Raw genomic sequence first — 23258 nt, forward strand, 5'->3', positions numbered from 1 at the left:
CCCTAAAGAAGATCAAAATGTGAATATATTGCTGAGGAGCAGGATAAAGACTGGCGATGATAAGGGAAAACAGTCTGAAGAGGATGAATGGGTCCATAAGGCCCCGGAAAAGGAAGTTGGTTTTGATTTGGAGCACACAAAGGAAACATTTATGGAGGCCAAGAAAAGCTTCACCGAGGCATCCACCTCAGGAATCCAGAACAAAGTACCAGAAACCAACGCGACTATAGAGGTTGATCCCTCTATGCTTACCATGTTCTTGGAGACCTGCATGAAATTGTTGCGTGATAGAAAAGTTGTGAAGGTCCTGCGGAAGTTAATAAAGAAATGCGTTGGAAAAGAAAATGCCCTAGATGGACACTGAGTAATAAGAAAAATTGGCAAGCATAAGGCAAGAACAGGGCATGAGATGAGGCTCACTACACAGATAGGAGATTATGAGATGGACCAGGTTATCTTGGATCTGGGGTCTGATGCGAAAATTTTGCCAAAACAAACATGGGAAAGAATGGGGAGACCTATGATGCAGTGGTCTCCGATCCAGCTTAGAATGGAAAACCAGCAGAAGATCATCCCTATGCGACAATTACATGGAGTGACAATAGATATCAAAGGTGCGAGCATGCTGGATGATTTTGAAGTAATAGAGATCATTGATGACAATAATCCATACCCCGCGCTCCTCGGAATTGACTAGGCCATTGACATGAATGGGGTGATCAAATTGAAGAAGTGGACAATGTCGTTTGAAAGGAAATCGCTTCGAGTTGTAGTACTATTGGACCTTGCAGAAGGGCTGTGCTACATTGAGTCAGTCCATGATTATGAGGAAAGCGAAGATGACTTAGATCAAATCTACAAAATCACAGCGCATTGGATCAATCCAATAGTGGATGGGTGGATTGCATGGGATCGGGAGAGTTCCTACACCTCTGATTTAGACGAAGAGTTGAAGCATTGAAAGAATTGTCTGCATGAAGTATCCACATTGCGATGCAACATGATGACTAAATCACTGCGTTGTGTTTCATCGGAGGTAAGAAATTTACCTTATTATGATGGTTTAACTAGCATGGATAAGTTTTTGGATGTGTTTGAGTGTGAAGTCCCTGAGCATCATCGATTCCCAGCATTAGATCTAGCATTCCACTCTACACCTATAATATACGTAGGGGGGAGATTATGGGGTATAGAGGGAGGTACCCAAGGGAATAATGTAGTAATGGGATGGGTCATAGTTAATAAATAAAGCGGTTAACCTGCATCATGTAAGGGACCACAAGTAGTTAGCAATAATGTGATAAGCCCATTGTATTAGATATATGGTATTAAGAGATGCATGGTATTGAACCATGGTATTTTATGTATGAGACCTATATAGAGGGTAGAGACTCCCCATGGAAAGATGTCAAGGAATATTTTATGGATAAGCATATGACTTGTGGAGTGTTCTCCTTCCTTAAGGAGTGATTGTATGGTGTTACCCTACCTCAAGGGTTTGATATTAATAAAGAGAAGCATTTCTATATTCAAATCTTGTTATTTCTCAGCATATTTTCTATTTTCATATATTTCCAGGTCAGATCTATTACAAGTGGTATCATAGCACTTTCTTGGGCAAAGTGGAGAGATACTTTTTTTTGGCAGGAATGTTTTGGGGTGGTGAGTTTGCATATCAGATATTAAACTTCTGGTGTAAAATTTGCATAAAAAAATTGCAGAATTGTATTCTTTGCAAAAAAAAGACCCAAATTCGAAAAACAAATCGACCAAATCGGAGTTCGGATGAGGGAGATATCGCTGATTTAGGAATTAGTTGTGTTGCAGAAATATTTTGATGAAAATTTGTGGATGGCAGATATCCAATTAATTTTTGTAGTTTCTATGGGGAATTTCGAGAAACTAATTGCAGATCTGAGATCCTATTGAAAAATTTCCCAATGTCAAAAAAAAATCGGTCGAATCGGAGTCCGGATGAGGGAGATATCGCTGATTTAAAATCAGCACTTTTTTCATAATTGTTTGACGGTGGGATAGTTGCAGAGCCAATCTGGAATTCCAGAGTGCGTAGATCAGGATTTCTATCTCATGGGAAGATGTAGAATGGTTGTTCCATTTCCAAAAATAGGTTATAATAAGGATTCTGAGCAATATTGATCGAGTTGTGTCCATTTTAAATTTCCGCCAAAGTAGGTGATTTTTTTTTTCAAAAAACTCTTCATGGCTTCTAGCAATAAATGTTTTTTAAGGGAAAGATAATGGTCCTACTATTGAAGAATTCATAAAAGATCTAAAGTAAAATTATCCAAAACGTTGGAAAGGTTTTGATATGGCTTGGTTTGAAAGATGAGGCTGCCATATGGTGGAGATCACTTGACAGCAAGAAGTTGTACAAACTTTCAGATGAAGAATTTGAAAAATTACTTTTAGACAAATGGTCTCATGCTGGAAAACAAGATAATGCAAAAAAAGTGTGGTTATTTTCTACTGTTATCTCCTTATTATAGGTTCATGTATGTATTCAGAAGGAGAAGATCATTGTGTCTATAAATCCTAGTTGCAAGAAAAATCTTATAAATGTTAATTTGGCAAAAAATTGCATGTTCCCGCAAAACACATTGAAAGCACACAAGTTGATAATGAGGATGTTCAAGTTTATAAAGATTTGAAGATTTCTATGGATAAGTATGTATTGCATTATGATTTTTATGCCTCAGATATGGTTAATGTGGATGTTGTTTAGGGATACCCTTGGATGGAATATGTTCGTACTATCAGTATTAATGTGCAGAAGAAATTCCTGAAGCTATGGTATAAAAAGAAGAAAATTACATTACATGACATTTCCATCAATAGACAGGTAGATTCCAAGGAGGCTGAAGTAGAAGATGTTGTAGGTACTAACACATCAGATGAGGAATCTGTGGTTGAAGTAATACTGGAAGATAAGCAACAACCGTAGGCACCACAACATGTAGCAGATACCAATCAGACTCCATTAGGTGGTGAATTAAAGAAAGATACACACTTGGGTAAAACTTCAGCATAACACCACCCACATCACCTAGCAAGAAAACAACCAACATGATGGAAATGAATTAGCAACAAGGATAACAACCCCTGCATGACAGATAAAGGGGTGCGCGAATCCACCACAACACATCAACACAAAGGAACCACAAAGATCAACACCCATCTCAAGCGAACGAGGCACCAGCTAGATCGAGTAATTAACTATCTCTGGGATGGCTAGATGCACGTGCATGATACCAATGGACTACTATTTTGAGTAGATCTTATTATTTGTGTTCTTCTTATGTTTCAAGGATGAAACATGTTTAAGGGGGGTGGAATGTAGTATACTTAGGGGGATATTATGGGGTAGAGAGGGAGGTACCCAAGGGAATAATGTAATAATGGGATGGTCCATAGTTAATAAATAAAGTGGTTAACCCGCATCATGTAAGGGACCACAAGTAGTTAGCAATAATGTGATAAGATCATTGTATTAGATATATGGTATTGAGAGACACATGGTATTGACCCATGGTATTGTATGTATGAGACCTATATAGAGGCTAGAGACTCCCCATGGAGAGATGTCAAGGAATATTGTATGGACAAGAATATAGCTTGTGGAGTGTTCTCCTTCGTTAAGGAGTGATTGTATGGTGTTACTCTACCTCAAGGGTTTGATATTAATAAAGAGAATAATTTCTATATTTAGATATTGTTATTTCTAGCATATTTCTATTTTCATATATTTGCAGGTCAGATCTATTACAATGCCCGCATGATGGTGGGGGACGCACAAGGATAGCTTTGATGGATGGCGGGATTATAGAAGAACGATGAGATTGGGGTTTGATCAACCTACGCTTGATTTGATTGAGAAATATGATGGGAGGGATGATCTACGCGATCACCTAGCGAAGTGGACTAAAGCGTATGGAATGGAGCCGCAGCCGGAGTGGGTACATTTATTCTTCCATACTTTGGACACCATCCCCATGAACTGGTATTTGGAGATAGAGCTCTGCCATGGCACCACGGAGTGGGATATATTGAGGGAAGGATTCTCAATGACCTTCAGCTTCGAAGATGTGCTCGAAAGCATTGACAAAGCTCTGCAGGTGGTTAAAGCAGTGATCTTAATAATACCACAAGAACCTCTAGAATGGGTCAAACTAGACTGGAGCACCCAACTGCACTAGGCGTTGGAATGTTATAATGTGACCACTAAAGAGGAGGATGAAGATCCTGTTGGCATTATGTACATGTGTTGTACTTGATGACAACCCACTTATAGCATAACAACTCACTTGTATATGGTAACTAGATGAATCTACAGAAGAGATATCAGATGTGACAGAATGCATGGCAGTTGTGTTTACAGATGTGATGAAATGCAGGGTAGTTCAAAGGAATCAGTTCAGAAGTAATGTACAATGGCATTATGATACAGGTGTTTCCCTTGATGGAAACTCACTCAGATGACAGTTCATAGTGCAATAGGTTAACAACAAAGGATTACAGATCAGACTCCAGGGATTGAAGAAAGAGAGTAGTTTAAGAAGTATACGCTGGTTCACCTTGTCCAAGCAACGTATTCATGCGGGTTAACAGAACAAAAGGAGCGTATACGTATACACACACTTTCAAAGGGGGAAAAGAGCGTACATGTTGGAAAACTAAGATTTTGGTCCAAGGTATTTAGTCCAAGTTATTTTGGCCCAAGGTATTGATCCAAGGTATTTGGTCTGAGGTATTTGGTTCGAGGAATTGACCCTAGGTATTTGGTCCAAGGTATTGATCCTAAGTGGTTCTAGTCCAAGGTATTGAGAAAGGCCTAAAACTATATAAGGAGGAGAAGATCATTAGGCCAAGGTGTGCAAGTATTGAATATCTGATGAAGTGTTAGATCAAATATGCAGGTTATGGGTTTTTGATGCTTTGCTTGATCTAAACTAAGGATACACGTATGTGGTTGATGATGGATGAGATCTAATGATGGATCAAGATCATAATGACTTATCATTATGTGATCTGATAATGGATAGGCTAGATCTAATTGCTAACGCATGTTTTATCCTTTATATATGATGATTTGGGTATGTCTGAAGTCTGGAATTGAAGTGAAGTTATAAGTAAGTATTTGCAGATCTATACGTTGGTTCACTTTGGTGAAGGTGTGTATACATGCTGGTTCAGCTCTTCCAAGTAGTGTATGCAAAATAAAAACTTGATGTTCATGGATGACTAATCTATCAGATCAATACTAATGTTTTACTACCATATTACTGTTGTTTGTCAATGATGTCTTCTTAGATATGAAAGTAGAACTGAATGTATAAGGAAATTGAGTTTGATTGATTGATTGATTGAGAAGGAAGGGTGATCCTTATTGCTATCTGTTTAGAACTCTGTAATATGACAGTAGATCTTTTGAATATCAATGATTGGTACAGTTTTTGGTTCAGAGGTTTTATGATTCAGTATCTTTAGAGGTATATGGAGGTTGGACAAAAGGAAGTAGCGTATACGTGCAGGTTTGCTTCATTAAAGGAGCGTATACATTTTGACACATGCATTTTGAGGTATAGTTTGTTCTGGTTGTTGATGCAGTGTTCTGGTTTCATATCTTTGTATTGGATATAGTGATCTATCTATTCTAGTTGATTGGATGAATTTGATTAAGTTTAAAGGAATGGTTGATTCAGTTGTGTCAGAGGTTCAGAGGTGTCAGTGATTGATTTTTTTAGTTATATCAGAGATTGATGAAGTATGGAAAATCTACAAAGTTATGAGTTAATTTTTGCAGATCTATACTCTGGTTGGATTTGATAAAATCTTGTATACACGTCGGTTTGGCACATCAAAGTAGTGTATACATTATGAAATATGATGTTTGAAGTTGCAGTTGATTCTAGTTGTTGATGCAGAGTTCTAGGTTCTGCTTTGTGTTCCGGAGACTTTGTTCTAGTGACAGTGGTCTGAATGTTCATATTGATTGATTGTGATTTGCTTCAATGATGATGGGTTTTCAATGATTGATTCAGTTGTGGTTGATTCAGATATTGATGATTGAGTTTCATTGATTGGTTGATGCTGATGTATTTGATGGTTATGGTGATTGATTCTATGCTTCAATGTTGTTGATGGGTCCAATATGAAAATTGGATGAAACGTGGCCTACATATAGTGTTGTTGTGTAGCAGGAGTATCCAGTGTGAAAATTTATGAAACATGGTCCCTGGAAGAAGAGAGAAGGTAGCCTTCTGTATTCTAGTGCCTACGTACTGGTAAACATATTGGCTAGAGCTATGGGGTTGTAGCTCCCTTCCAGTAGAAGCTGGAAAACGAGAGAAGGTTGTAGCCTTCTGCAGGTGGGTGCCTGCGTACTGGTATGAGTCTACACCAGTACAATATTGTAAATAGATAATCTTATTATTGAAAGAAGACAGAGGCGATAGCAGCAGGTGGTTTTCACCCACATTGGGTTTCCACCTTAAATCTTGGTGTTCATGTGTGTTGCTTATGTGTGATGGTTTATTCTGTTATTTCTGCACATGGTTACTGTTTAATGTTTAATAATGTACCGATGCACTGATTAAAGATCAGAATATGATGAATTAACTGAATCATAAGTTCACTCGATATACACTAGTTTCCTTAAGAACAGTTACATGCACATGCGAGTTCCGTTCATTGAAGTAGCATATATAAATCTGATTATGGAAATGAAAAAGTTATTGATTTGTAAATACTGATTCACCCCCCTCTCAGTATTATTTCCAACAATTGGTATCAAAGCAGGTCCTTTGGCAGAAGCTTGATCGCTTAAAGGAGATCTGTAGAAACAATGGGAAAGAAGCTAAAGAAGAAAGCACCTCAAAAGAAGAAGGCATCCCAAAGGAACTATGACATTGGGAGAGACGATTGGGGATTATGTGGAAGAAACTCTTCAGATTGAGAATCACTTGAGAATGAAGATGAACAAGCAAAAGAACTATCAAACATGAATTTGTTGTCCTCTGGTGATACATTTCTCTATTCATTTGAAGATAATGAAAGTGATAGTGAAACAACTGAATTTTCTCTTATGGGTGAAAGAGAAATAAATCAAATAGAAGCAAAATTTAAAAGGCTTACAGATATAATTGGATATCAAGAAGATCTAATTGATAAAAGGGAATGCTCCTACAAAGAAGAAGTTACCAGATTAAAATATCAGTTGGAGGAAGGAAATAAGTTAAGGAAGAAGTACAAAGAAAAGGAAGAATAATGTCAAAAGCTACAGGATGAAGTGACATCATTAAGAAATGAAGTAAGTGAAAAGAGTACAACAATCAAGAAACAATAAGATAGATCCAGTTACTATGAAAGTCTTGAAGCTAAGATCCTCTCTCTAAAAGAAGATCTTGAAAAATCAAATAAGCAGAATGAAGAACTACTCCAAGCACTTGAAGGATAAGAAAACGAAGCTCTCGAATTAAGGCAACAAGTGGAAGAAGGAAGAAAAGCTAAAGAAATCATGAACAAGCCGTATCTTAAAGGAAGAGCAATATGAGGTTGAGGTAAATATCCTAAAAGGTAAATTAGAACAACAGGATAAACTTTTACGATTTCAAGATAGTACTAAGACTTTGAATGATATTCTTAGTAGTAAAAGGTCTCCTACCATCAAATATGGTCTTGGTTTTCATGCAATTTTTAAAGGAGAATCTAGCTCACAAACTAAAGCAAAGAACTCTAGTGAAAAATCTAAAATGCTCAATAACGAGATAAGAGGTCAACCCCATCAACAACCAAGGAAAGAGAGTCTTCAAAGAAAATCATTTACTCCTAACTATGGAAGTGATAATCAGTTCTTTCCTCTGATGAATAATGTTGAATGTTTTATATGTCATAATTTTGGACATGTTGTAGCAAGATTCAGAAGTAGAATGGTTCAAGCTAATAACTATCACACAGAAACATCATCAGCTTCCAGGTACTTCAAGGGATATTGTTTTTCTTGCAATATGTTTGGTCACAAAGCCATTGACTGCTATAGAAGGAATATGAAACATGTAATATGTTATGCATGTAATAAGCTTGGACATATAGCAAAGGAATGCAGTAGAAAATTTTGGGCACCATACCAAAAGGAGAAAACATCATCACACTCGAAGATATGAAAGAAGAGGGAAGTACATTCAAAAAAATGTGGCATGGCACAGTATACAGACATAACAGACTTAGGGGGAGCTAAAAGTGTGAAACTTCAGTGTTCTAAATCTCATACATAAGTTTCATGAATATAAGTCGCGTATATATGCGAGTTCAAAGTTACACAGTCACGTATATGTTTGTTTGAGGAAAAATCAGTGGGACATACTTAGGAAAAAGGGTCTGATATTTTTCAGTCAATTATCTGCTCTGGGCTGATGATATCTGGAAATGTGTTGGTCCTCATAAGTTGTTAAAAAGTTGATGTATATCTGATTGATAATGATGCCTTGATGATTATTACTGATATATGCAATGATCAGATATGATAGTGAATAGGTGGCACAAGTTCAGGGGGGGAATATGCTATTCTTCTAATATTGTGTTGGCATTATGGCATTATGGACATGTGTTGAACTTGATGGCAACCCTCTCACAGACAGACATTTCTCTTATATACATCTTGATGGGGACAAGAAGAGCCAAGAGGAGAGAAGAGGGGCCATTTACATATGCTTATCGGAACCATTGAGCCATTGGGAGCTTATCGGAGCAATAGAGGCTCTTTCTCATATATATGCTTATTGGGAGGTATCGGGCTTATTAAAACCCATATATGCATGCATTAATATTATCGGGAGAGGTTTGGGTGCGTAAAACCCATATACATATGCTTTATTCAATAAAAAATAGATGTATGCATTTTCCCCTTTTGGCGGATATATCCCAGTTACATGAGTATTAATACATGTGTTTCGACATATCGGCATTGGGGGCTTGTCGACCCAATTGCATTGGACCCGATGGCATTTCAAATATGGTCTATAATAATATCGCATCCGCTGTATATCGCAAGGTATATAGGGTTGCCCACCTCAAAACCTCCGATTACGAGTGGACCCGATGGGGCATTAAATTTGGTGTATAATAATATCGCGTCCGACATATATCGCAGTGTCACTGATCGGGGGTTCCGCTATGTGACACCACTGAAACCTCCGATTGCGATCGGACCCGATGGTGGCATTAAAATTTGGTGTATAGCAATATCGCATATGCAATGCATAAAGGGTCGCCCACCCCAGTCCTTCGATTGTGATAAGAAGTGGCGGACCCGATGGGAACTTTAAAGGGACTTTATAATATATCGCATCCATCGCACAGTTTATAAATGCCTCCCTCTTCAAATCACCGATAGCAATGAAAAGAGCGGACCCGATATATATAAAAAAGAGGGTTAATGGGCATGAAGCATCCGATCGATCGAATCGGAAGTCGGGAATAAGCCATGACACGGGCATGTGTTGTTAGCGATGAGGAGCGGACCCGATATATTTATAAAGCATGGTTAATGGCCATATCGCATCCGATCCATCGGATCGGCCATCGGCAAATAGACGATGTTATACAGCGATAAGGAGCGGACCCGATATATTATTGTTATGGGTACATAATGTTTAAAGTCCGCCTTTTGTTGTTTGGACTTGTTTTCCCGCTATCATCGGTCAAAGCAAGCGAGCCTCAGGATTTCGGATCCTCTGGTTTTGACTCATGGTTTTGTCAAAAGCATGACTATATAAGAAGAAAAGAGATCCTTTGGCAAGGAATCGATTATGAATTGAAGATCTTAAGGGAGAATTGATTGGCATTCTTGTGATCGGTTAAGGAGCAATTACTGATCAAGGAGAATGCACGTAGAACAAAGAAAAGGATCGCAGGCTTGAAGTTCAGACATTTCTTCGAGAGAAATCGCATTGCTTCAGGTGTATTGCAGTTGAGGTTCTAGGTGCGCATATTGGGTTTGTCTTGTGTCTAGCCTCCGGGTGAACTGTTATATGTATATCCTCTGCATTGTGTTCTGATTTCGGCATAAACAACCTCTATTTTAATGGGTGACCAGATCGAGCATTTATTTATATTTTGATCTAGTGCTTGGGTTGGCGCTTGGGTGATTTTGAAAGATCTGCAGTATAAAGAAAATATATATTGATCTGATGCCTGGGTAATTCTGAAGATTTGTTTATACTTGATGACCATTTGATCTTCTTGGATCCAGTCTGAAAATTAATGAAACGTGGTCCTTGAACGAAGTAGGGGGTTGTAGCTCCCTTCCAGGAGAGACTGGAAAACGAGAGAGGGTTGTAGCCCTCTGCAGGTTGCAGCCTGCGTACTGGTAAAGGACTGCACCAGTACAAATTCATTGTAAAATAAATTCTATTTGAAAGAAGATAGAGACATCATGCAGCAGGTGGTTTTCACCCACATTGGGTTTCCACCTTATATCTAGTGTTCCGTTGTGTGACAATCTGTTTTAACTGTTCTTGTTCATCATTTTATGGTACTGACATACAAGTTAATTATCAATTTTGGAAGAATAATTTAAAGCATAAATCTGGATAATTTATTGAAAAGAAATTAATAATACTGATTCACCCCCCCTCTCAGTATTATTTCCAACAATTGGTATCAGAGCAGGTCCTTCTGAAGAAGCTTGATCGCTTGAAGGAGATCGTCCATCATGAGCAACTACGAGAGGGAAGCATCAATCAGGCCACCTATTTTTGATGGGACAAACTTCGTATATTGGAAGGTAAGAGTTACAGCCTATCTTCAATCTCTGGGTACAGAAGTCTGGGACATCATAGAAACAGGGTATACTTTTCCATCAGCTACTCCTACAGATCCAGCTGAGAAGAAGAAATATGAAACAAATGCAAAGGTGGTCAATACTCTTCTAGGATGTCTATCTCAATCAGAATTCGTGAAAGTTATGCAGTTAAAATCAGCAAAAGAAATATGGGACAAGATTGTCCTAAGCTATGAAGGAGATGATCAGGTAAAACGAGAAAAACTTCAAACCCTCAGGATTCAGTATGAAAATATCAAGATGTATAATGATGGAAGTGTGGCTAACTATTTTCTTCGTGTAGATGAGATTGTTAATTGTATGAAAAACTTGGGAGAAGAAATAAAATAGGCTGTTGTGGTTGAAAAAGTTCTAAGATCTTTGTCACCTAGGTTTGAATCTAAAGTTTCTGCAATAGAAGAAAAGGAGAATCTACAAAGTCTTAAAATGTCACAGCTGCACGGAATTCTTACTGGTTATGAAATGATGAAAGGAGGTCCATCAGACAGGAGAGAAGCTGCCTTCAAGGCTTCAGGCAAAGGAGAATACTATGAATCAGGACACGTGTCAGAAGAAGAAGAAGAATCAAATTTTGTCAAAAATCTCCAACGGGGTGCTGGACGATTCCGAGGTAAGTTACCTTTCAAATGCTTTGCATGTGGAAGAGTGGGTCAATATGATGCCAAATGTCCTCATAAAGAAAAGAATGACAAGGGAAAGGAACCTGTTAGATGGAACAAGAAATAGAATGCTAACAGTAAAAGCTATTACACTCATGAAGATAGTGATGGACTCTCAAATAGTGACGAAGATGAACGAGGTAATGACTATAAACTCTTAATAGCTTTTGAGGATGATGACTACATGGATGCTATAGATGAAGAGGGTTTTTATGAAGAAATGTCTAATCTCAAAATTTTCTTAGAAGAGAAAAATGTGATTATTGAATCTCTGCATGTCAACTAGCTAAAAGAGAAAAACATCTTGAAAAATTGGAATGTGAAATTGTTGGCCTTAGAAAAGAGATTGAGAAGACAAAAGCTCTTAATCTTAAATTTGTTAAAGGATCTGAAACTCTGGATGAGATCATCAATGTGCAGTGTTCTCCATTAATCAAGACAGGTCTGGAATATAATGGAGAAGCATCTAAAGCATCCACCTCCAAAAGTTATCTTGATGCAGCAAGAAGGAGCGAGCAAAAGGCGTAATAGAAATCATCAAGTAAATCAGGGACAGTTTATCTCAAGAACGAACAAAAACTATCAAGAAGATTGGAGGAAAGCTACAAACAGAAGCTACAACCAGCCACAGGTAAAATCTTCCCAATTTGCCTCAAGAATGGATGTTGGTAGAAACTACAATCGATTGGATGATAGATTTGATAATCGCAGAAGTTTCTTCAATGGGTAATGTTTCTCTTGCCATAAATTTGGTCACAAAGCAACTCAATGTGTTGCCTATAAGACAATCATGACTAGAGAAGCTCATAAACAAAGAAGTATGTCTGGAATCAAGAAAAGGACCTATAACAATTTTTCCGCCCTTGAAAGTGAAATTGAATGTTCTATTTGTAATAAGTTTGGTCATGAAGAATCTGAATGCAGGAGCAAGTTTTAGAAGACAACTCAGAAGGAACAAAGCCCGAATGCCAGAACTTGGAGAATGAAGGAATCACAACCAGAAAGATGTGGAATAGCTTTTTATGCAAAAGGACAAGAAAATTTATGGTTTATCGACAGCGGATGTTTGAAGCACATGACAGGTGATAAAGAAAAACTTGAATCATATACTACTCTAGAAAAGGGAAAGAAGGTTTCTTTTGGAAATGACACTCCTGCGGCCATAAAAGGAAAAGACACTGCTCAGTTGAAAGAAAAGGTCAAGGCTGGAAATGTTTTGTATGTTGATGGCTTGAAGCATAATCTACTAAGTGTCAGTCAGATGTGCGATCAAGGAACATAGGTAATATTTCGATCAAATGGATGTAGTGTTCATGATCTCGATACAGGAAAAATAGTGATCAAAGGCAGAAGAACTCCAAATAATTTATACATATTTGAAGAAGGACAACAACAATGCTATTTGAGCAAGGATGATGAACATTGGTTATGGCACCGGAGGTTGGGGAACTTAAGCTTTTCACAAATAAGGAAGGCATGCAAATAACAGGTAGTCCGTGGTCTTCCAGACATCAAAATTCTAGACAACACAATATGCAAATCATGTCAGTTTGGTAAGCAAACCAGAACTAAATTTCCTGAAAAGGAAGGATCAGCTAGCAGGCCTCTTGAGCTGGTACATACAGATATATGTGGTCCATTTAGGACAAGGTCACCTCAAGAAGAAGAATATTTTATATTATTCATTGATGACTTCTCTAGGATGGTTTGGTTAGGACTTATGAAGCACAAAGACGAAGCATTCGAAAAGTTCAAGTCTTTCAAAGCCTTGGTTGAAAATGAATCAGATTACAAAATTAAGTGCCTCAGGTCTGACAGAGGAGGGGAATTTACCTCAAATGAGTTTTTCGATTTCTGTGAAGAACATGGAATAAGAAGGGAATTCTCTACAGCTAGGACTCCTCAGCAGAATGGAGTTGTGGAAAGGATGAACAGAACAATCCAACAAATGGCTCGTGCTATGCTTGATGAGTCTGGAACTCCCGCAACCTTCTGGGGTGAAGCTGCATTTTCTGCGGTTGTTATTCTCAACAAAACAAATGTCCGAGTGAATAGCACTCAAACTCCGCATGAGCTCTGGTATGGTGAAACTCCTTCGGTAAAGCACTTCAAAATTTTTGGGAGCAAATGCTATATTAAGAATACTGATGAACAGCTTGGCAAACTTGAGCCTAGAGCAGACAAAGGCATTCTCCTTGGTTATTCTCCTCACAGCAAAGCATATAAGTGTTACAATAAAAGGCTTGGAAGAATTGTTGACAGCATTGATGTAGTGGTTGATGAAAAGGGATACATTCCTAGGCAAGTAAGGTATGAAAATATCGAAGAAGATGAAGACTACCCTCCAAATCATACCAATGATGAAGAAAAAGAACCTCAGGAGGCACCCGAAGAACAGATAATGATAGAAGAGAAGACTCCACTAGGTATGTACAGAAGAATCATCCAGAATCTCAAATTTTGGGACAAAAAGAGGCAGGCGTACAAACAAGAAGATCAACTGCAGAAGCTTCAAGCTATTTGGCATTACTGTCCTCCACTGAACCACAAAATGTAAGAGAGGCATGCAAGGATGAATGTTGGGTCAAGGCAATAGATGAAGAACTTGAACAGATCGAAAAGAACAACACTTGGGAGTTGGTTCCTAGACCAAAGGATAAGAATGTCATAGGAACAAAATGGATTTTCAAAAATAAGTTAAATGAAAATGGGGAGGTAATTAGAAACAAGGCAAGACTGGTGTGTAAAGGGTATGCCCAACAAGAAGGAATAGATTTTGAAGAAACTTTTGCTCTCGTTGCAAGACTTGAGGCCATCCAAATGTTCCTTGCTCTCTCAAGCTTTCAAAAGTTCAAAGTATTTCAAATGGATGTGAAATCAGCTTTTCTGAATGGAGACTTAGAAGAAGAAGTATACATTGAGCAGCCAGATGGTTTCATTCTTGGGAATGATCCAAATCTTGTATGCAGATTGAAAAAGGGCCTCTATGGTCTTAAAGAGGCTCCAAGGGCTTGGTACTACCGTTTGGACAAATATCTTCATCAACAAGGTTTTTCAAAAGGATCAGCATATAGCAATCTTTATATAAAAATTGAAAATGATAAGTTGTTGATACTTGTTGTGTATGTAGATGTTATTATCTTTGGCAGCAATGAAGAAGCTATGAGTCAAAGCTTTGCCTTGGTAATGCAGAAAGAATTCGAAATGTCCCTGCTAGGAGAACTGACATACTTTCTTGGATTGCAAATCCAACAAAATAAAGATGGTATCTTCTTGTCTCAGACCAAGTACCTCAACCGGATTTTGAAGAAGTATGGCATGGAAGATTCAAAACCAGTATGTACCCCCATGGTTACAGGATGCAGTCTTAGTGCGAATGATGAATCAACAGCAGTTCATCAACCAACCTACATATCTATGATTGGAAGTCTACTTTATTTGACAGGTACCCGACTAGACATCATGCATGCAGTGGGAATAGTTGGAAGATTTCAGGCCAATCCTAAGGAAACTCATCTTCAGGCAATTAAGAGAATCTTCAAATATCTTCAAGGTACTCAAAACTATGGCTTATGGTATCCTAGAAACACAAATCTCACAGTCCATGCTTACATAGATGCAGATTGGGCCGGAAGTGTGGATGATAGGAAAAGCACAAGTGGTGGTTCTTTCTTTATGGGTTCCAGATTATTATCATGGTTCAGCAAGAAACAGAGTTCAATTGCCTTGTCTACAGCTGAAGCAGAATACGTGGCTACTACATCTTGTTGCACTCAACTTCTTTGGATGATGCAGACCTTGCAGGATTTTCAAATCACTTGTACTCCACCTATCTCCATCTTATGTGATAATACAAGTGCAATCAACATTTCAAAGAACCGAGTCATGCATTCAAAAACCAAGCACATACTGATCAAGTATCATTTTCTCAGGGAACAAGTGCTTGAACAAAAGGTCAAGATGGAATATGTTTCTTCTAAGGAACAAGTGGCTAAAATATTTACCAAACCATTGCCCAGGAGACTTTTGAATACCTCAGGCAAAAGCTGGGGGTTGTTGACGCATCATCCTGTTGTTAATTCTCAGATTGGTGCTTGTACGTGAGGTTCATATGGGGTATACACGTACAAGGTTCAGGGGGAGCATAATTCATTGTTGGCATTATAGTATTACAGAAGGAGTCATATGTTCTTGGTTGTCTCAATATCCATGGAAATAAAGGTGCTGAGTTCAATTAATGGCACCAGCTGAAGGGAAAAACAGGGCGGTCTCTGTATTATACGTAGCCAGAATAGCTCGACTTTATGTCATAAAGAACATGGTGTCGCCAACTACTGTGGAATAAAATGGTTGCCAGAAAACTCTGAAGTTGATGTCACTTTCAGAATCTGGTTCATAAATAGGTGGAACAGGTCCTCAGGGGGAGAAATCAGGAGGAGCAAGCTCTCAGGGGGAGACATAGTCAGGAGAAGTAGATATCTACCCTTTGCCCTTGATGTCAAAGGGGGAGAGTGCCTTTTGTGCTTTTTGGTCGATGTTGTTGCCATCAAGTCCAAAGGGGGAGATTGTTGGCATTATGGCATTATGGACATGTGTTGAACTTGATGGCAACCCTCTCATAGACGGACATTTCTCTTATATACATCTTGATGGGGACAAGAAGAGCCAAGAGGAGAGAAGAGGGGCCATTTACATATGTTTATCGGAACCATTGAGCCATTGGGAGCTTATCAGAGCAATAGAGGCTCTTTCTCATATATATGCTTATCGGGAGGTATCGGGCTTATTAAAACCCATATATGCATGCATTAATATTATCGGGAGAGGTTTGGGTGCGTAAAACCCATATACATATGCTATATTCAATAAAAAATAGATGTATGCATTTTCCCCTTTCGGTGGATATATCCCAGTTACATGAGTATTAATACATGTGTTTCGGCATATCGGCATTGGGGGCTTGTCGACCCAATTGCATTGGACCCGATGGAATTTCAAATATGGTCTATAATAATATCGCATCCGCTGTATATCGAAAGGTATATAGGGTCGCCCACCTCAAAACCTCCGATTACGAGTAGACTCGATGGGGCATTAAATTTGGCGTATAATAATATCGCAACCGACATATATCGCAGTGTCGCTGATCGGGGGTTCCGCTATGTGACACCACTGAAACCTCCGATTGCAATCGGACCCGATGGTGGCATTAAAATTTGGTGTACAGCAATATCGCATCTGCAATGCATAAAGGGTCGCCCACCCCAGTCCTCTGATTGCGATAAGAAGTGGCAGACCCGATGGGAACTTTAAAGGGACTTTATAATATATCGCATCCATCGCACAGTTTATAAAAGCCTCCCTCTTCAAATTGCTGATAGCAATGAAAAGAGCGGACCCAATATATAAAAAAGAAGGTTAATGGGCATGTCGCATCCGATCCATCAGATTGGAAGTCGGGAATAAGCCATGACACGGGCATGCATTGTTAGCGATGAGGAGCGGACCCGATATATTTATAAAGCATGGTTAATGGCCATATCGCATCTGATCCATCGGATCGGCCATCGGCAAATAGACGATGTTATACAACGATAAGGAGCGGACCCAATATATTATTGTTATGGGTACATAATGTTTAAAGTCCGCCTTTTGTTGTTTGGACTTGTTTTCCCGCTATCATCGGTCAAAGCAAGCGAGCCTCAAGATTTTGGATCCTCTGGTTTTGACTCATGGTTTTGTCAAAAGCATGACTATATAAGAAGAAAAGAGATCCTTTGGCAAGAAATTGATTATGAATTGAAGATCTTAAGGGAGAATTGATTGGCATTCTTGTGATCGGTTAAGGAGCAATTACTGATCAAGGAGAATGCGCGTAGAACAGAGAAAAGGATCGCAGGCTTGAAGTTCAGACATTTCTTCGAGAGAAATCGCATTGCTTCAGGTGCATTGCAGTTCAGGTTCTGGGTGTGCATATTGGGTTTGTCTTGTGTCTAGCCTCCGGGTGAACTGTTATATGTATATCCTCTACATTGTGTTCTGATTTCGGCATAAACAACCTCTGTTTTAATGGTTGACCAGATCAAGCATTTATTTATATTTTGATCTAGTGCTTGGGTTGGTGCTTGGGTGATTTTGAAAGATCTGCAGTATAAAGAAAATATATATTGATCTGATGCCTAGGTAATTCTGAAGATTTGTTTATACTTGATGACCATTTGATCTTCTTGGATCCAGTCTGAAAATTAATGAAACGTGGTTCTTGAACGAAGTAGGGGGTTGTAGCTCCCTTCCACGAGAGACTGGAAAACGAGAGAGGGTTGTAGCCCTCTGCAGGTTGCAGCTTGTGTACTAGTAAAGAACTGCACCAGTAAAAATTCATTGTAAAAGAAATTCTATTTGAAAGAAGATAGAGACATATTGCAGCAGGTGGTTTTCACCCACATTGGGTTTCCACCTTATATCTGGTGTTCCATTGTGTGACAATCTGTTTTAACTGTTCTTGTTCATCATTTTATGGTACTGACATACAAGTTAATTATCAATTTCAAAAGAATAATTTAAAGCATAAATCTGGATAATTTATTGAAAAGAAATTAATAATACTGATTCACCCCCCCTCTCAGTATTATTTCCAACATATTGCATTGTTGGCATTATGGTACCTAATGATTCCTATCAATGGTGATGATGCTTATGTGGCTAAAGTGTTTAAATGATACATCATGCTATGTTGCGGTTATAAGTTTCCTATGATGATGATACTTTTATTGCTTGGGGTTACATAGTTGTTATTCAGATAAGATTTATGGATGATTGTGGATGACTTTTTAATGATGCATACAGTACATATATGTTTCTTACATGGTGATCTTCATAAGGACAAGGAGAAGTACAAAGCTTGAGTACACAACTTCATTATTTGATGATGAGCCACTCATTTCTTTTATGCTGGTGTCATCATGCCTTCAAAGATGCATAAAATTCATATAGTGCAGTTATAATGCAAGGTTCCTATAGTTCTTGGCTCTCACATTGTTAAGGATTGTTACTGTTGATGGTATCAAGAAAGATTAACAAATGATCATGAGCTCATGGTTTGGTAGATACATAGTTGAAGGATACACATGATGTTGGATACATGGATGATTACTTAAGTTGCATATTGATAAATATCATTTGTTGGCCAAGAGAATGGTGTTAATGCAGGTCTTATGAAGACATAGCCATTTGAAGAAATGGATTTTCAGAGACATGGCTTACTTAGTCACATAATGATGATGACTTCTTAATTTATGATGTTAAGTTTTGATACTCACACATGTTGATTATCATGGTTGATGCTTATCAAATGTGGGATGTTCCCTAGTGATGATACATGGTTGATATATTGAGGGGTTTTGTGGAAAGATCATGTTGTTCTTGATGATGATGTTATGATCATAGATAATGACTATGCTATTTTCACATACATATGACATGATGTCAATGTTTTTGTGTTACTTCTTGGAGATATGACATATGCTTAGTTGATTCATGGAAGGTTATGATAAGGCTCTTTCTGCTAAGGAAACGAAGCAAGTTGATCTTGATGAGATCAAGAGGATGATTTGATATCTATATGTGGCATACTTTGTCACAGGTTGATGTTATTTAATTTATCATATCTTCGGAACTGATGATGGACATATACAGGTTGCGGGTCTGGATGTTGCTAACACATGCTCATGGTGTAGATCATATATGATAGTTGTTGATGACTATCATGGTCTTGTTTAGATCTTTGTTATTTGTTATAAATACCATGTATATCACTCAGTGAAAAGGTCATATAAAGGCCCATGATGTAATAATATGTCTCTGTCTATCATAGTCTTTTGAAGAGTCCTTTTTGGTCATATGATATAATTTGTAACCCCACTATGCATGGGAAGGATGATGTAATAATTGCTATATTTCAGTCATGTATAAACAATTGGTATATCCCCACTTGATTGGGAGATTGATGTATGTATGAGTCATTGGTGATAGGAAGGTCAAACTCACATAGTTGAGTTATAGAGTCATGTTATTGTTTTGGAAAAAAATTTGCAGACTCTGCATGTGCTCAGGGGGAGCATGGAAAGTTAGTGCATCACAACATGTACAATGATATTAGAACATGCACAAAGAGGGAGTCTAAGCAGAGAATTAAGCATGTGCCTATGGGGAGCATGATCAATGTTTATATTCAACTATTCAGATATGACATTCTTCATATCAAAGGGGGAGAATATCTTGGTCCACCCTTTGCCCTTGATGTCAAAGGGGGAGAGTATTTTGGTGTTGCTTGTTATCCCTAATAGTTTCTACAGCGTGCAATAATCAACACCAACATGGTTGCCATCAAGTCCAAATGGGGAGATTGTTGGCATTATGATACATGTGTTGTACTTGATGGAAACCCACTTATAGCAGAACAAGTATATGGTAACTAGATGAATATACAGAAGAGATATCAGATGTGACAAAATGCATGGTAATTGTGTTTACAGATGTGACAAAATGCAAGGCAGTTCAAGCGAATCAGTTCAGAAGTAATGTACAATGGCATTATGATATAGGTGTTGCCCTTGATGGAAACTCACTCAGATGGCAGTTCACAGTGTAGCAGGTTAACAGCAAAGGATTACAAATCAGACTCCAGAGACTGAAGAAAGAGAGTAGTTAAAGAAGTATATGCTGGTTCACCTTGTCCAAGCAGCGTATACAAGTGGGTTAACAGAACAAAAAGTGCGTATGCATATACATGCACTTTTAAAGGAGGAAAAGAGCGTACATGTTGGAAAACTAAGGTTTTGGTCTGAGGTATTTAGTCCAAGGTATTTTGGTAAAAGGTATTGATCCAAGGTATTTGGTATGAGGAATTGACCCTAGGTATTTGGCCCAAGGTATTGGTCCTAAGTGGTTCTGGTCCAAGGTATTGAGAAAGGACTAAAACTATATAAGGAGGAGAAGATCATTAGGCCAAGGTGTGAAAGTATTGAATATCTGATGAAGTGTTAGATCAAATATGCAGGTTATGGGTTTCTGATGCTTTGCTTGATCTGAACTAAGGATGCACCTATGTGGTTGATGATGGATGAGATCTAATGATGGATCAAGATCATAATGACTTATCATTATGTGATCTGACAATGGATAGGCTAGATCTGATTGCTAACACATGTTTTATCCTTTATATATGATGATCTGGGTATGTCTGAAGTCTGGAATTGTAGTGAAGTTATAAGTAAGTATTTGTAGATCTATACGCTAGTTCACTTTGGTGAAGGTGCGTATACATGCTGGTTTGGCTCTTCCAAGTAGCGTATGCAAAAGAAAAGCTTGATGTTCAGGGATGACTGATCTATCAGATCAATACTGTTGTTTTACTGCTATATTACTGTTGTTTGTCAATGATGTCTTCTTAGATCTGAAAGTAGAACTGAATGTATAAGGAAATTGAGTCTGATTGATTGATTGATTGAGAAGGAAGGGTGATCCTTGTTGCTATCTGTTTAGAACTCTGTAATATGATAGTAGATCTTTAGAATGTCACTAATTGGTACAGTTTCTGGTTCAGAGGTTTTATGATTCAATATCTTTAGAGGTATACGTAGGTTGGACAAAAGGAAGTAGCGTATACATGCAGGTTTTCTTCATTAAAGGAGTGTATACATTCTGACACATGCATTTTGAGGTTACAGTTTGTTCTGGTTGTTGATGCAGTGTTCTGGGTTCATATTTGTGTACTAGTTACAATGATATGTCTATTCCAGTTGATTGGATGAATTTGATTAAGTTTGAATGAATGCTTGATTCAGCTATGTCAGAGGTGTCAGTGATTGATTGTTTCAGTTATATCAGAGATTGATGAAGTCTGGAAAAGCTGCAAAGTTATGAGTTAATATTTGCAGATCTGTACGCTGGTTGGATTTGATAAAAGTGTGTATACACACCGGTTCAACACATCAAAGTAGCATATACATTATGAAATATGATGTTTGAAGTTGTAGTTGGTTCTGGTTGTTGATGTAGAGTTCTGGGTTCTGCTTTGTGTTCTGGTGACTGTGTTCTAGTGACAGTGGTCTGAATGTTCAGATTGATTGATTATGATTTGCTTCAGTGATGATGGGTTTTCAATGATTGATTCAGTTGTGGTTGATTCAGATATTGATGATTGAGTTTCAGTGATTGGTTGATGCAGATGTATTTGATGGTTATGGTGATTGATTCTAAGCTTCAATGTTGTTGATGGGTCCAGTATGAAAATTGGATGAAACGTGGCCTACATATAGTGTTGTTGTGTACCAAGAGTATCTACTATGAAAATTTATGAAACGTGGTCCTTGGAAGAAGAGAGAAGGTCGTAACCTTATGTAGGCTGGCACCTACGTATTGGTAAACATATTTTCCAGTACAAGAGCTAGGGGGTTGTAGCTCCCTTGTAGTAGAAGCTGGAAAATTAGAGAAGGTTGTAGCCTTCTACAGCTGGGTGCCTACATACTAGTATGAGTATGCACCAGTACAAGATTGTAAACAGATTTTCTTATTATTAAAAGAAGACAGAGATGACAACAACAGGTAGTTTTCACCCACATTGGTTTTCCACCTTAAATCTTGGTGTTCATGTGTGTTGCTTATGTGTGATGGTTTATTCTGTTATTACTGCACATGGTTACTATTTAATGTTTAATAATGTACTGATGCACTGATTAAAGATCAACATATGATGAATTAACTGAATCATAAGTTCACTGGATATACGCTGGTTGCCTTAAGAACACTTGTGTGCACACGCAAGTTCCCTTCACTGAGGCTAAAGGGCATTGCAAAGTCAAGGACCCACAAATAGAGAACCCGAACATCACCGCGCCATTGAAAACCAAGCAAGTGAACATTAGGACTGAAGCAGAACCAAAGTTTGAAAAAATTAAGGATTACTGGGATGATGCTACTGTGGATAAGGTCACTGAGTTACTCCGCGAATATCAAGATCTATTCCCCGCTAAGTTTTCGGACATGAAGGGTATAATAGGAGACTTGGGCGTTATAAAAATCACTCTAAAGTCAGACGCAGAGCCTATTAAGTAGAGGCCGTATTGCCTGAATCCTAAGTATAAGGAAAAGGTTCGCTTGGAGTTGGATAAGATGTTGGTAGCAGGCATCATAGAACCAGTGGAGGAATCTGATTGGGTGAGCCCCATGGTGGTTCAGGAGAAGAAACATAAGGATGAAATAAGGATTTGTATAGATATGAGGAAGCTCAATGATTCCCATGTCCACGACCCATTCCCAATGTCGTTTATAGATGAAGTATTGGACAATGTTGGAGGGTAGGAGGCCTACTCATTCATTGATGGGTTTTCGAGATACCATCAGATCAAGACCACACTAGAGAATATGAGAAAAAACCTTTGTGACAGAATGGGGTTGTTTTCAATACAATGTGATGTCGTTTGGGCTCAAGAATGCACCTGTGATATTTTCTCGCGTAGTCAAAAAATCATTTAAGGAGTTTATTCATAAGTTCTTTGAAGTGTACTTTGATGACTGGACATTGTTTGGGTTAGTTAAGCGCCATGTAGCAAGTTTGCGCTTGATGTTGGATACCATGTTGCAAGTACCAGATCGCACTGAATCTAAAGAAGTGTTTATTCTATGTCCCCTTTGGGATCTTGCTGGGGCATGTGGTGTGCAAGCAAGGGCTGATGGTGGAC

Source organism: Pinus tabuliformis, chromosome 6 (genome assembly GCF_031772625.1).
Source record: "Pinus tabuliformis cultivar Carrire ecotype Pingquan chromosome 6, CPIR1, whole genome shotgun sequence".
Taxonomy (NCBI): Eukaryota; Viridiplantae; Streptophyta; class Pinopsida; order Pinales; family Pinaceae; genus Pinus; species Pinus tabuliformis.